Genomic DNA, 14,857 nt, shown 5'->3' on the forward strand with positions numbered 1-14,857 from the left:
TAAAAAAAAAATATAAATGCTTTCTGAACAATGAAACAGCAAGGAGTTTATTGTGTACTGTATCAAATTTTAATCACACAACAAAAAGATGAAGTAGTTTCATTTCCCCTATTTATGCCACCATTTCATTAGAACTCTCATTTTCTACACCGGGAGGCCAATACAATCATGGACAACCAGATAAAAAACACTCCAAGCCAAAAAAAAAGATAATTGGAAAGAAAAAAAAATGTTTTGATGAAGAACCAAGATATAAAATATCTGGAATAAAGTTACATCCTTTTTATTTTGTCTAACTCTACTTGAGCTAGTATATTCTGGCTACCAATAGCTCACCTGATATTAGGTTTTTGATCTTCATACCAAGAAATCTCAAAATGGAGGAAACAGAAGTACTGAATGTGCCAAGTTGTGTAGGCTTGAGGGATTCTTGCAAGAGAAAGAGACCTCCAGTGTTTTCAATCTTGGCTCAGTACTTCAGCCATCCTCTTGGCCATTTGGCATCAAAAGGGGTCCATCTCATTATTATCTTGGGGATTCGATTGTTCTCCATCTAGGGAATATGACCTGCAAGTTGGAATCTTCTGCATGAGACAATGTTATGAGAGACTCTTTTGGAGCAAAATGTCTATGGAGATTTTCAGTCATCCTGGTCACCGTTTCCCCAAGGTGCTTTTTCAAAAAGCAACTGGACTTTCTTTGTTTTTCCATGAAGACATTTTGCTTCTCATCCAAGAAACATCTTCTGTTCTGACTGAATGGTGGAGAATGGAAGGATTTATATTCCTTGCAATCATTTCTTTTGGAGCACTTCTTCATTAGTAATATAGTCAAAATAGCAAATCTTTAATAGTCAACGGAGGCATCTTTGTTAGAAGACGTCAAGTTTCTGTTAATACTTGCTGGCACCTTCCAAGCCTTACCAGCATAGATGACTGTCAGAATCACTATGGAGGTCACCTAATGAAATGTAAGTTTCAGTGATGTAGATGACAAGGACCAGATTTTATTCATCCTCTAAAACAGCAAAACAGCATTCCCCAACTTTTCCTGTTTAGCAGACTGAGTGGGGGGGAGGGGAAGGAGAGGGAACTGGTTATACAAGATCAGCAGGCGAACATGCATGCATGTACACAACTCCATTTGTGTGAGCAGCAGGCACAAATGGAGCTACTGCTCCTCCTGCCGCTCTCACAAATGGAGCTGCACGTGTGTGTGTGCACTTGCCCCCTGCTTGCTCAAGTGGAACGGCACACATGTGCATGTTTACCTACCACTTCCACAGCCTGGTTTTGATTGGGTCAAGGTCTGGTAGTGGGCCACATCCTAGGGCACGGGTTGGCAACCTGCGGCTCTGGAGCCACATGCAGCTCTTTCAGCCTTCTCCTGTGGGTCCCAGTCATCCTCTGCCATTTGCAGAGAGAAAGAGACAGAGACAGAGAGAGGCACTTGCACTTCCCTTCTCTCTCTCTCTCTCTCTCTCTCTCTCTCTCTCTGTGTGTGTGTGTAAAAAAGAGAGTGGCCTCACACTGTTCTCTGAGAAGCTGACAAGCTTATTGGGTGGGGCTCCTGCCTTTGCTGCGTCTCCACAGGAAGCAGGAAGCAGCAGAAAGCAGGGCAGGAGAGCCAGTCCAATAAGAATGTGTGTCAGCTTGTCCAAGAACAGTGTGAAGCCAGCTTGCCAGGTGAGCAGAAGATCAGAGAGAGGGAGAGAAGGTGGGGGAGAGAGAGAGAGAGAAAGAGAGAGAGAACTCATGCAAAGCAGCCTCTATTTCTTTTTAATTAAACTCTTCAATCAAGTTCACCCCCTTGTGTGCGTGTGCGCACGTGCACGAGTTTTGTGGCTCCTAGTGTTTTTTTTTTCCCTCTGGGAAATGGGTCCAAGTGGCTCTCTGAGCGTTTAAGGTTGGTGACCCTGGCCTAGGGGTTGGGGACCCCTGCTCTAAAAAAACAGCTGCTGCTCTTTCAGTGCAGTACTTGACGTCTGTCTCTGTGTCTCAATTTCAGGTAATTATACTACCCAAATAGGTAAAACTTTCTGCTTCCTCAAGCCACCATGATCTGAGTGTGATTCCCCACATCTGTGCACTGGAGATCACATGTGTCCATAGCAGAACTATTTTCAGATGCCTCCCCATCTGTTTTTTGTTTTGTTTTGTTGTGTTGTGTTATGCTTTCTTTTAACAGATCATGGTACTGTTGTTATTCTTTTTCTGTATCAGTCAGAACGTTCTCCTTGCAGAATGGACTAGGAACAATTAATCCAAAAACTCTGATTAATAGTATTTATTACAAGAAAAGGGAAAGTTATATTCCAAGAATTCCAGTGAGTGTTTTAGTTTCAAATGAGTCATCCATAAATTTTTCTTCCTATTTTTTTTCTTTGCAAAGGATTAGTCATCTCTTCTTTTGCGATGATGGAGTAGTTTGTATCTGTGCATTCTTTTGATAACTGACTTTACTTTTTTTATTGAAAAGTTTTATAAAAGTTACAAAAAAATCCCCAAAACCAACCCACCATAAACCCCCCTCCCTCCCCCACTTCCCAGAGCTGAGTACAGGGTTACAAATATAATAGTAATAATCTAACTAACATTAACCAACTATATAAATAACCAAGTTCATAATGAGCTTTAATTCCCCTTTAACATAAATACAAGCAAAATAACAGTATATATAATAATAATAAAAACATAAACAAATTAAAATCCAAATTATTAAACAATACAATATCCAAGTTATTAAACAATACTAATACTAAAAATAATAATAATACCATATACTTGAAACTAATAAAAATTCCACTATACTAAACTATTATTAATAATAACAATCTAAAACTTACTCATAGGCTAAATGGAACTTTTTAGTTCCATATTTATTCTGAATTTAATCTATCCATCTTCTCCAGACCGAAATGTATCTTTCTTGTGAACGATCCTTCAAATAAGCAGAAATCTTAGCCATTTTTGCTAAATTTGACACTTTAAGCGTCCATTCTTCTATAGTAGGCAAGCAATCCTTCTTCCAATATTGCCCTACCAATAACCTTGCAGCTGTTATCAAATTCAACATTAAGTTAGTTTCTTTAGTATCACAATCTGTAATAACACCCAATAAAAATAATTGTGGAGTAAACTTTATCTTTCTCTTAAAAATCTTTTGAATGTTCCAGCAAATTTTAATCCAAAAAGCTTTTATTTCTACAAGTCCACCAGTTATGAAAATAAGTAGCAGCCAAACTGCCACATCTCCAGCATTTAGGCTGTAAATTAGGATACATACATTTTTTAGGATCCAGATGCCATCTATAAAACATTTTATAAAACTTTTCTCTTAAGTTTTGTGCCTGGGTAAATTTTACATTTCTGGTTTCTCTTCAGATCATATAAAGCTTTCGCCTTTTACTGACTTTACTTTTATCATTGTGACAAATAAGTCACACACCACTTTTAGCCTTTGTATATTTGTGTGTCTATACACACACATGTACATATATATATATCCAGACATACAAGTAGATTTACATATATATACATACATATTAAATGTCATAGACTGTATACACTTTTACATCCACTTGATGTAAATGCTGCACTTTGCAGAGGAGAAAATAATCTGTTCAATAAAAAAAAACCCAGAAATACAGGTAGTCCTCAATTTACAACAGTTCATTTAGTGACCATTCAAAGTTACAACAGCACTGAAAAAAGTGACTGATGACCATTTTTCACACTTACAACCCTAACAGCATCCTCACGGTCACATGATCAAAATTCAGATGCTTGGCAACGGACTCATATTTATGATGGTCGCAATGTCCCAGGATCATGTGGTCCCCTTTTGAAACATTCTGACAGGGAAACTCAATGGGGAAGCCTGATTCACTTAACCATGTTACTAACTTAACAACTGCAGTGATTCACTTAACTACTGTGGCAAGAAAGGTTGTAAAATCGGGGAAAATTCACTTAACAAATGTCTCACTTAGCAACAGAAATTTTGAGTTCAATTGCGGTCGTAAATCAAGGACTACCTGTACTAAAATCAGTGTTTTAAGTAACAAAATACAAATATGCTAGACCTTGTCATTCATTTTGAATTTTAAGATATTTGCTTATAAGATGTGAAAACAAGCGTTTCAGTAGTAATATCAGTAAATCCCCATGTAAACCATCTTGACTCATGAACAATAGGTGGGTTAGAAATCTTAACACATAAACAGTACATAACTTTAACTTTAACAGATTTTCTTGTTGTAACGTCTTGAGTCTTTGACAGTAAAGTGATCTGGGAATTATTGTGTGGAAATCATATAACAAGATAAAGTAGTGCCCCCTTGTTTCTTGTGGATCACAGCAAAACCCTATTCTAAGATCCATGTTGGTTCTTAACATTTGTTTCCCCTCTTTTAATAGCCTTCTTTAATCTGATGAGGGGTTTTTTCCCCTAGCATTTTGTATGACCATATGGTTGATATACATACACAAAACCCCAACTACAATAGAATGGGATGAATAGGAGTCAGCTGGCACTAAAATATTGCCATCTCTATAGTATTTATTTATTTATTTTCTTTTTAATTTCCCCTTTAAGGCATAAAAGCTCTTTTTTTCTTGTCCATGGAATAACACAGAATCAAAGCCATCTGAAGATACGCTCAAGCAGACTAAAAACCTATTCATCCTGTTTATTATTATTTTGCCTCACATTTGTCCAAGAAGCTGCTCTTAGAAACACTTCAAAAATAGTCCACCTCCTCCACAGTAGCACCTCTCCTCTTTACAAGAACACAGTCAGGCACAACTGAGAGGCAGCTGGTATGTGGCTGCAGAAGGGATGGGTTGCTTCAAGCTTCAGTGAAATCAGATTCTCCATTCTTTCCTCTCCAAGGGAATTTCGCAGATGTGGCAGTGACTTTCATTCTAAAAGAAGAAGAAGAAGAAGAAGAAGAAGAAGAAGAAGAAGAAGAAGAAGAAGAAGAAGAAGAAGAAGAAGAAGAAGAAGAAGAAGAAGAAGAAGAAGAAGAAGAGAGAAGAGGAGGAGGAGGAGGAGGAGGAGGAGGAAGAAGAAGAAGAAAACCAATGGACTATCTTGACTATCCAGAATGGACTAAACTTTGACTATCCAGAAATCAGCATCAGCAATCTGTATTTAATCAAAGTCATCCATGCCATTCAGTTCATTTATTGTCATTATCCTAGAAGATGAAGCATTTCTTGCTGAGTGTTTAGTTCTACATTACTTTTTGGACTTGATGGGCTGTCAGGAAGACAACCTTATTCATCCCAATTTTTATAATGTGTGATTTAATACATGGCCTAGCCTGTTATTAGATTTCATTATTGCACAGCATGTGCTGTCTGTAGCTTTCAAGATTGGTGGCTGAATTGCATAATTAAAGTCAAACAAACTATTTTGTCCCCTGACTTTTGTTAAATTATTACCTTTCCTTTGTCTGCTTCTTTGTGCAATCCCATCAGACGCATGGAGTTTTATCTGAGACACTTGAAAATGGGTAGTTTTAGGACTTTCGCCAAACTTTCAAATGAGCTATAAAATACAAGCGGTAGGTGAAACTACCTGCTGGTTATTTTTGAACAGGTCCATTAAATGCCATTTACATAACATTTTCAAAAAAAATATGTATATTAAATCTTGCAATTAATGTTGCATTTAAGAACAGACATTAATCTGATCAATACAGAGAAGGCCTGGGAGGATCACAGTCAAAGGAAAAGAATTCGTACGAAGCCACAAATAGAGGGTCACTTTGAGAAGAAGGTAGATGGAAAAGAAAAAGATAAATTCGGAAAAGAAAGAAGAATGGCAGTACCATGTGGTTAGGACCAGAAAACATGGTTTTATCACAGAAGATACATCAAAATTTGAAAGGCACATTTCGCTCAGTCTTCAAACTCAGACTGAACCTAAAACTAAGCCTGCATAAATCTTGCAATTTCTTATTAATTAGCATATTCAGTGAGAAAGGCTCCACAGCAGAGTGAAGCTTGTCCTTAGAAATGAAGGGACCACATTGCACCATGAAGCACTTTCAAAAGTTCATGGCTGAACTCCTGAAGTTTTCCAACAGCCCCAGTATAGTCATGTAGTTCACATTTCCTAGCCCAGTGGGGTTCTCAACCTTTTCTTCCCCACAGACCCTTTTTAAATACCTTTTGTGTCCATGGACCATGGCCACGGATCCCCAAGACTTAACTCAAAAATTAAATCATAATGTTTTTTTCAAGCCTTCGTGGACCACTCGTAATAACATTGACACCCCCCCGGGTGTTGTGATTCAGGGTCAGCCTGTGGGTTCGGCAGTTGGGTCGGATGACTCAGAGGAGGAGAAGGGGGGGTGTTGAAGAGCTTGCTGAGGGGATTGGACAGCTTGATGAGAGCCCCCAGCAAGGCCCCTCTCATCTGGTCATGATGCAGACCCAGCTGTGTGAGCCTGACAGCGTGGATGAAGATGACCCACAGCTGACCCTGTTCAAGGACGCCCGACGCAGGAGGCAGTCAATCAGGAGGAAACAGAGGAAGGCAATGGGGCACCTCGGAAGGAGGCAGAGAGAGGCCATGCCCTGAACTGTATTTAAGGGGAATGTGTGGGAGGGCTGGTTTGCTGAAGGCAACCGCTTGGATAGTTCCTGTTTCTTAAAACTCCTGTTTCTTGGTTCGTGTCTTGTTTGTTTTTGTAGCTATAAATTTGGCAGGCGTAATTCCAGCCTCTTGCCTTCTTGTAAAAGGGGTTGTCCCTGCCTTTTCTGCAGGGCTGGTAGCAAGCTGGTACAGAACTCCGGGGTCCATGGACCACAGATTGAGAACCACTGTCGTGGACTATGATGTAGATCTCATTTATTCTTTGGAGTTTGCAATTCAATTCTTGGCTCAATAGCTGTCCAAAAGTACATGTATTATTGAAAAAAATGCATATTCAATGTGTGCATTAAGGAAAGGAGAGACAAGCTGTTCCTTCTAGTAGCTTTGGATGGCTGTTCCCTTAGCTTGGTCATGCTAGCTTAGCCTCATGAAAATTGGTCCAAAGCATTTGGAGAGCATTGTGTTGCCTATCTCTACATTGGGTTGGGGGGGAGCATAGTAGAGAAAGATTCATAAAAAAATATACACTTTCACTTTTTTTCTAATTTTCAGAATGATACGGAGATTTATGAATTTATGACTGAATCCATGCCAAACTGAAATGGACAAGCTAGAAACTGAATCTATATCTCCTAATTCTAATAACCCGTATTGAGGATGAGCTTCTGTTGGAAAAATGCATGGTTTACTTATTCCCTTCTTTTTTTCCAACACTTTTTCAAAGCTTTCGTCTGTCTCAAAAGACTTGGCTAAAGATCACAATTAAGGTGTAATAGTACTCGTTCTCCCTGACATACCTTTTGCCTTTTCCTTATTTCACTGGGCAGACTTTAATTCAAAGCGCTATAACTTAACTGAATTTTTTACACTACATTAAATTCTAGTGTAGCAACCCATGGGCTTTTGTGGTGGCAAACTACTATTATTTATCAGGATGATCTTGTCTGAGGTGAACTCCACTTGATTTTCTGAAGCTGATAAGTTTCTTGTTAGTTATGGCACTTCACTCGTACTCTTGTATTTCATTCTTATGCAGTTCAATGAGGCTGAGACTGACACTTTATTCACCACTTGTATCCAACTCAGACAAATTGCTTTGTGGCTTTTGTTCTCTTCCTATCCATCTGGTCCTTCATGGGGGAAAAATGGTTTTTCATCATTATTTGAACCTAGCAAATTTCCTTCTAGTGGTAGCATACATGTATTATGTAGGCCGTTCTACCTTCCTACCACGTTTTTAATATTATTTATTGGCATAAAATATGCTTGCACTCGCACTGTCCATTAAAAGCCTTATGAACTATTTCAGTTTGAATTAAGATTTGCAGTATTCCCAGGGAGTGAATTCTACGTGCAGGGTTTCCTTAAGTACAGCCCATGATAAAGATGCCTTTGCTCCTACCTCCAATACATCTTAGACTTCAAAGCATATTCCTGAATTCCAATATTTTAAACAAGAAGGGTACCAGAAATTGAAGAAAAAAAAGAATATGTTCTGCCAAATGCAATTATTGTTGTCCAGGAGTCGCAGTTTCTGATAAGGCAGAACTCTTAATCATGGAACTTTGGGGTTACCGTAAGAAAAAAGAGCTTAGAAAGAGATATTGTAAGTTACAAGATGTTTATGTATCAGAATTAAGTAGCTTTCAACAGCCTAGTGAAATCTTCCTAGCTATTTGACAGAATAATAGAAATCAGGTATAAATAACCTGGGGCCTTCCAATTTTTTTGGGGTACAACTCTCGTAATTCATTGCAGTGATCAGTGGAAGGGATGTGGCCAGCATGAAGTTGAGGCCAGCATGAAGTTGAGGAAGGAAATATTTCTGGGGCAGTCAAAGGCAGAATGAAATATTACCATAGTCTCAGGGAAGAGGAGGTATGGTGGAAGGCATAGGGCACACCACTTCAGGAAACATGACCCCCAGTATGGTATAGCCCAGGCCAGGGGCAGGCAACCTTGGCTCTTTTATGACTCGTGGACTTCAACTCCCAGAATTCCTGAGTCAGCATGGCTCAAGTTGGAAACCTCTCCCTTTTCCCTCAGCATGGCTGGCTCAGGAATTCTGGGAGTTGAAGTCCACGAGTCATAAAAGAGCAAAGGTTGCCTACCCCTGGCCCAGGTCCTTGTACTCATTTTCATTTCCTGGTCTTCAGAGACCTGGGATCTCAGTGGTTGCTGATGCAGAATACCAGATCCTATTCCCAGGTGAGAAAGCTGAACTGATGTGCATTACCGAGACACAGATTGTGAGTCCTCCCAAATAAACTAGACAAGAAACATGAACTAATGAACTCATTCTACTTTGTCATAAGACTACATTAATGGAATCTTGCTAGTCTTTTAACATTTTAACATTGTAAGCCACAGGAGTCATTTGTGTGTGAGTTGAGTGGCCATATACCTTTGTATAATAAATGAAATAAAAAATTTAAAAAAATCTGAAAACCCAATCTTCCCATCACCACATTTAGCTTTTTGGCCCATTAAGGCAGGTCCTTCTTAAGCTTCTTTCTCTGACCATTGATCCACTGGGGACTCCTGCCTCTCTTGTCTTATTGTTTCTAGATAGCATCTCTTCCCCTCATTCCTCAAGATCACCCACACATTCCATTACACAGTTGGAGGAGTGCCCATTTGGAAATGTGCCTGCCTGGGTTTTGAGTGTGGTATCAGCTGAGAATCCAGGCTGTGATGAGGAAGTACCTGCAGTCATCTGGCATTCTCTTGTGGGATGCAGAGAGATTATTCCATAGATGATTGGATATGACACCCTGTTTGTTTAGATGGGCTCCAGTAATCAGTTAGGATTCTTGCTTTGGTACTAGCCTTCCTGCTGCATAGCATTCCTCTCTTAGATTCTGAACTTTATGTAGACCTGAGGAACTTCAACCTGAGGATGGACTGTCCAGGGGCTCAGAAATTCATGGCCACCATGACAACCATGCATCTGATGTGATCTACCAAAGGCTTGTTACATAACGATGGTCATATGCCAGATGATTGGTCGGGGCAGCGACAAAGTGATATGGAGTTGGGGAAAATTTCCATTACTCCCCTGTCATAGTAAGATTATTTTCTGGTTGCCCAGGAGATATGTAGTGTTTCTCCTTTTTCACGGAGGCTGGATGCATTCCATCATCCTGCTTCAGATGCTTGATGAACTTTCTTGGATTCCAGAGTGAACTTCAGGCTATTCCTAAAGTTTGTGCAAGTATTTATTAGGGTCTGTAATGGTGCTGTTGGTGTAAATAGGGGACAAGTTAGATATCTCTGGCTTAGAATTTTGTTCCCATGTTAACCTTGTCGTTGTTTCTGGTTGATTGCATCAAAAAAGTACTTATACACATTATATAATCTACTATGTAATTTATAAATAAATTTCAAGATAGATATAGCTGAATTAAGATGGAAATGTCTTCATTTCTGCTTAAAATATTAATTTTCTCTCTCTCACACACACACACATTTCAAGTTTGTTTCATTCCATTTGTGATCAAGCAAACATACTCTGCTCCTTCTTAAAATACTTTTAAATTCTGTTTTCTTTTTGCTACTTTCCTTTCCATCTTTACTAGCCGAGTCCTGTTCACTGTGTGAGTCAGAAACAGGGTGCTTGCTGTTAGACTATTGTGTAAATCACGGACTATTTCTTTATACCCTTACGGTTTGTTTAATATTGGTATCGCACACAATTATCAGTTTTATCTTCTTTAAATTGCCTGAGCAGCACATAACATGTCACCTCAGAGGTAGCTAACCATGCCAAAAAATAATGCAGAAATCCTAGCACTCCAAAAACCAAAATCAAAGATGGATAGACTCTGCTAATTTATTTATTTATTTTATTTATTTTATTGGATTTGTATACCGCCCTATTCCCATAGGACTCAGGGTGGTTTACAGGGCAGTTAAAACAATGAATACAAAAAATTAAAAACAAATAAAACAATTAAATTAAATTCAAGCCCCAAGAGTAAATCTAAAACCCAGTTAAATTAACAACCCCACAGTCTGGACCAAACAGATCAAAGAGCCAAGTTTTCAGGTCCCGGCAAAATGAGCGAAGGTCAGGGGCTGATACATACCAAACCCCCAGGAGCCTTCAAACACCTCGGGGAAACCCCGACCCGGCAGCCGTTGACAGTTGACAGCTGTCAAAAGGCTGCCGGAAGAAATAACGCCAGGTGAATTGTCTCATGAAGGACGAGAGGGAGACCGTAGGCAAAGTTCAGACGTTTATTTAGTTCAGCTCCGGATAGCTGACAGGCAACATAAACTGGCTTTTATAGAAAACTGTCAAAACATTTCAACCAATCAGTGAACCATGCTTTCCCACCGCTAGGGCGGCAACCAATAGCCTTGCAGCAGTCTGACAGCTCTGGGGCTGTGTATTTGGCTGCTAGGGGAATCCTCTCAGCTGAGCGGCCGGCTCAGCTGGAGGACCTGATTGGGGACCGCCGTGCTGACAGCTCCGGCGGCTGTCAGCTGGATCGGTCTTGGCGCGTGCCTGTTTGCTCCCGGCAGTTCTTTTGACAGCTGTCACTGTCAATGGCTGCCTGCGGGTTTGCGTGCATGCGTTATTTCTTCTGGCAGCCTTTTGACAGCTGTCAACTGTCAACGGCTGCCGGGTCGGAGTTTCCCCAAGGTGTTTGAAGGCTCCCGGGGGTTTGGTATGTATCAGGGGCAGTCCTAGGTTCTGTGGGTAGTTGGTTCCATAGGGCAGGCGCACCCACAGAGAACGCCCTTCCCCTGGGAATAACCCGCCGGCATTCATTAACCGGCGGTACCCTGAGAAGGCCCTCCCTGTGGGGGTGCACAGGATGATGGGAAGATGATGCTGGCAGCAGGTGTTCCCTTAGATAGATAATTAATAACAGCCTGTTTTTAAACAGTTTTTATTTTTTAAAAAATGGAATAGGGCATCATGGCATAACTTCTGTAATGATTCTTTTTTGAACAATTTGGACAGTCATGTGCTGTTTTTATCCCCCTGAAGCACAACAAGAAAAATACTGCTACACAAGTGGCTGAGCTCCAGCACAACGTAGAAATAATATCACTTCCATGCTTACCAAAGAACAGAAGCCCAGCTGAGTGAGGCCAAAACACATCTTAGACTAACATTTGTGTTTCTCACAATTGCCAACCAGATGTCCCTGGAATAGTCACAAGTGGAAGTAGAGATATTACCCTCCCCGCACTGCTACTGTAATTTGAAGATATGCTACTCAGTGCTACTCAGTCCTTCTTTTTTCTTTAATATCAGAACTCTTGTATCTGATGCTCTGCCAGACATATATCCTAATTCTCTTTCCATCTGGCCATATTGCAGCAGGACATATTATAGTTGGACATGGGTTTTGTTCTTGGACATAATCAGGTTCCTGGTGAATTTGGAGCAGACAAATGGAAGTAGTTAGGGGTTGTTGTTATTGCTTGTTTTTTTCACTACATTGCCTTATTGAGTCATCCCCACCTTGGAAGGCTTTTAATACCATTTTGCCGAGCACTCTCAAGCTGACTGACTTGAAATTTTCCCCCTCCATCTGCGATTGGATTCAAGACTTTCTCAGGGACCAGTTACAAACAGTGAGGGTCAGGTCTGTTTTATTCATCCCCCTGAAGGTTTGTACCGGCTCGCCAAAGGGCTGCGTGCTTAGCCCCTACCTGTACTCATTGTACACATATGATTGTGTATTGTTGGACCCATCTACTGCGATAATTAAGTTCACAGATGATACCACCATAGTGGGTCTTATTACAGGTGGAGATGAGACAGCATACAGGGCAGAGGTACAAAAACTATCCATATGGTGTTTCAAGAACAACTTGTACCTTAACATCAGCAAGACGAAAGAGATGGTGCTAGACTTACGGAGGAAAAAAGAGGAACCTGCCCCACTTTACATTGGGGGAGGGGCTGTGTGGAGAGAGTTTCCTCCTTTAAATTTCTGGGAGTCTACCTCTGTGAAGATCTTACCTGGAAAGTTAATACAACTCAGGTGGCCAGAAAGGCCCAACAGAGACACCAGTTCCTCAGGGACTTCTGGAAGAACAGGGTAGAACAACGGCTAATGACCCTCTTTTACCGGTCTACTATAGAGAGCGTCCTGTCATACTACATTGTGGTTTGGTATGCTGGTCTGTCAGCCGCGGATAGGAAAGTATTACAGAGGGTGGTGAGCACAGCACAAGACATTGTGGGCTGTCCCATGACACCACTGGATGACATCGCCAGGGCTCGCTGCCTTGGAAGAGTGAGGAAAATTCTCAGGGATGACTCACACCCTGGTCGGTATCTTTTTACTCTCCTACCATTGGGTAGGAGATATAGGAGTATAGCCAGCCATACCAACAGGCTGAAGAACAGCTTTTATCCATGGGCTGTTAGGCTCTTGAATGGGAAATAATTTTATAATTTTTATGTATGATTGACTTGCAAGGCCAGTGTGTTGTGCAATTAGCTCACATGGTGTAATAAGATGGAGGGTTTGTTGTCACTGTGAGTTGTGAGGGGGGGAACGAAGGGAGGCTCAGCCTATCTCAATGTATACATGGTTCATTCATAGACTCCAACTTTTTTTGATGTCCAGAATCAGTAGCAGAATCCTCATTACAAGAGAAGAAAATATATGCTGCTCAGGGTTGAATTTTGGAGTCCTTGGTGCTCTCTGAGCTTGGTTGTTTGCTTGCATATATTTCATTACCTGACTAGTTAATATCATCAGTGCATGTGAGTGAGGCTTTTTGTCTTATTGAATTCAGTAACTTCACTGCCAGTGTTGGTGGTGCATTTTTTCCCCCTTAGTAGTTCTTTACTGTACAATACTAATAATACTAATACTAGCCATGCTATCTCAAAAGTGCTTTTTCAAAAGGCAGCTGAACTATCTATCTATCTATCTATCTATCTATCTATCTATCTGTCTGTCTGTCTGTCTGTCTGTCTGTCTGTCTGTCTGTGTGTAAATTACTAACAAAGAATTAAAGGAGACTAAGATGCATTTCTGACTCTTTAGTCTTCATCAGTCAGTCATATTCTGAGATTTGAACCTGGACTGATTGCATATTAGGCAGTATTTTTACCTCTGTAGCTCAAGAGGTAAAAGAGAAGAAGAAGGAAGCAGAAGCCACCAGACTGATGATGACGGATGGGATTCCGTCGAAACGTCGCCCCTACACCTTTAGTTCTACGCGCAAAACTTCTTCTTCCTCAAGGGAAAAACATGGTCCAGTTGCCTTTTGAAAAAGCACCTTTGAAACAACCATGACCTAGATGACTGACAATCCCCATAGATACTAGTCATGCTACTAATACTACTAATACTATTACAATCATACAGCATTACTATAGCATTAAACTAGCTAAAGCCTTCCAAAACATCTTAAGTAAACCAAAAGACTCAATAGTCTAAAAAGAAAAACCAGGAGTCACTATGGGCTCAATTATCATCAAAAGTAAAGGATTACCTGTATTTTTATTGTTATGAACTGAACCTGTAATGTTTGTGTGTTTTTAAATATACTGTTATATTTTGGGGATTCTATTATATATTCCATGTGATTTTCATTTGCTTAAGGGTAGGCTCAATCATGGCAAGTCTTCAAACAAACAGCCTTGGGCAGATTTAATCTCCAAAGGTTCCAGATGTTAACTAGGATTCTGAAACCACAAACATGTGTCACAGTTAAAAGTGAAAGATGAAAACTTGACAATGAAAACTTTCCCCTTGATGTGAATGAAATGAAGAAATATTATATTGAATTATAGATTGGAAAGTTGCCTGGGGAAGTCTACAGTGCCACTAAGTGAGCAAACAGCTATGTTGAATCCAACATCTCTTGATAGACCATGATTGGTGTTTCCAAATTCTAGTGAAGAAGGAAGGGTCGACAGGACTGACCATGACAATCTTTCTTATACATATGAACCCTGAAAGTTATCCCTCTCATATACTAAGGAAAGAGAGCCTACATGGTTTGTATGTTTGTGGATGTGAGCAGTGCTTTTTTTCTAAAAAAAAAAAAGGTGCCGGAACTCTCACCTTGTTAATCTTTTATTTATAGAATTATATTTATATATTTATTTATAAAATTAAAAATTATATATTCAATTCTTCATGCATCTTTCAGGCATTCACCAAATAAACTAGAATTTGTTGTGAGCATCTTCCTAAATACAAAGAGCTCATAAGCCAGACCTACCTATATTAGCAACCACATTATTGATGGCTTGTACATACCATTT

Source organism: Vipera ursinii (assembly GCF_947247035.1).
Source record: "Vipera ursinii genome assembly, chromosome: 3".
NCBI classification, from domain to species: domain Eukaryota; kingdom Metazoa; phylum Chordata; class Lepidosauria; order Squamata; family Viperidae; genus Vipera; species Vipera ursinii.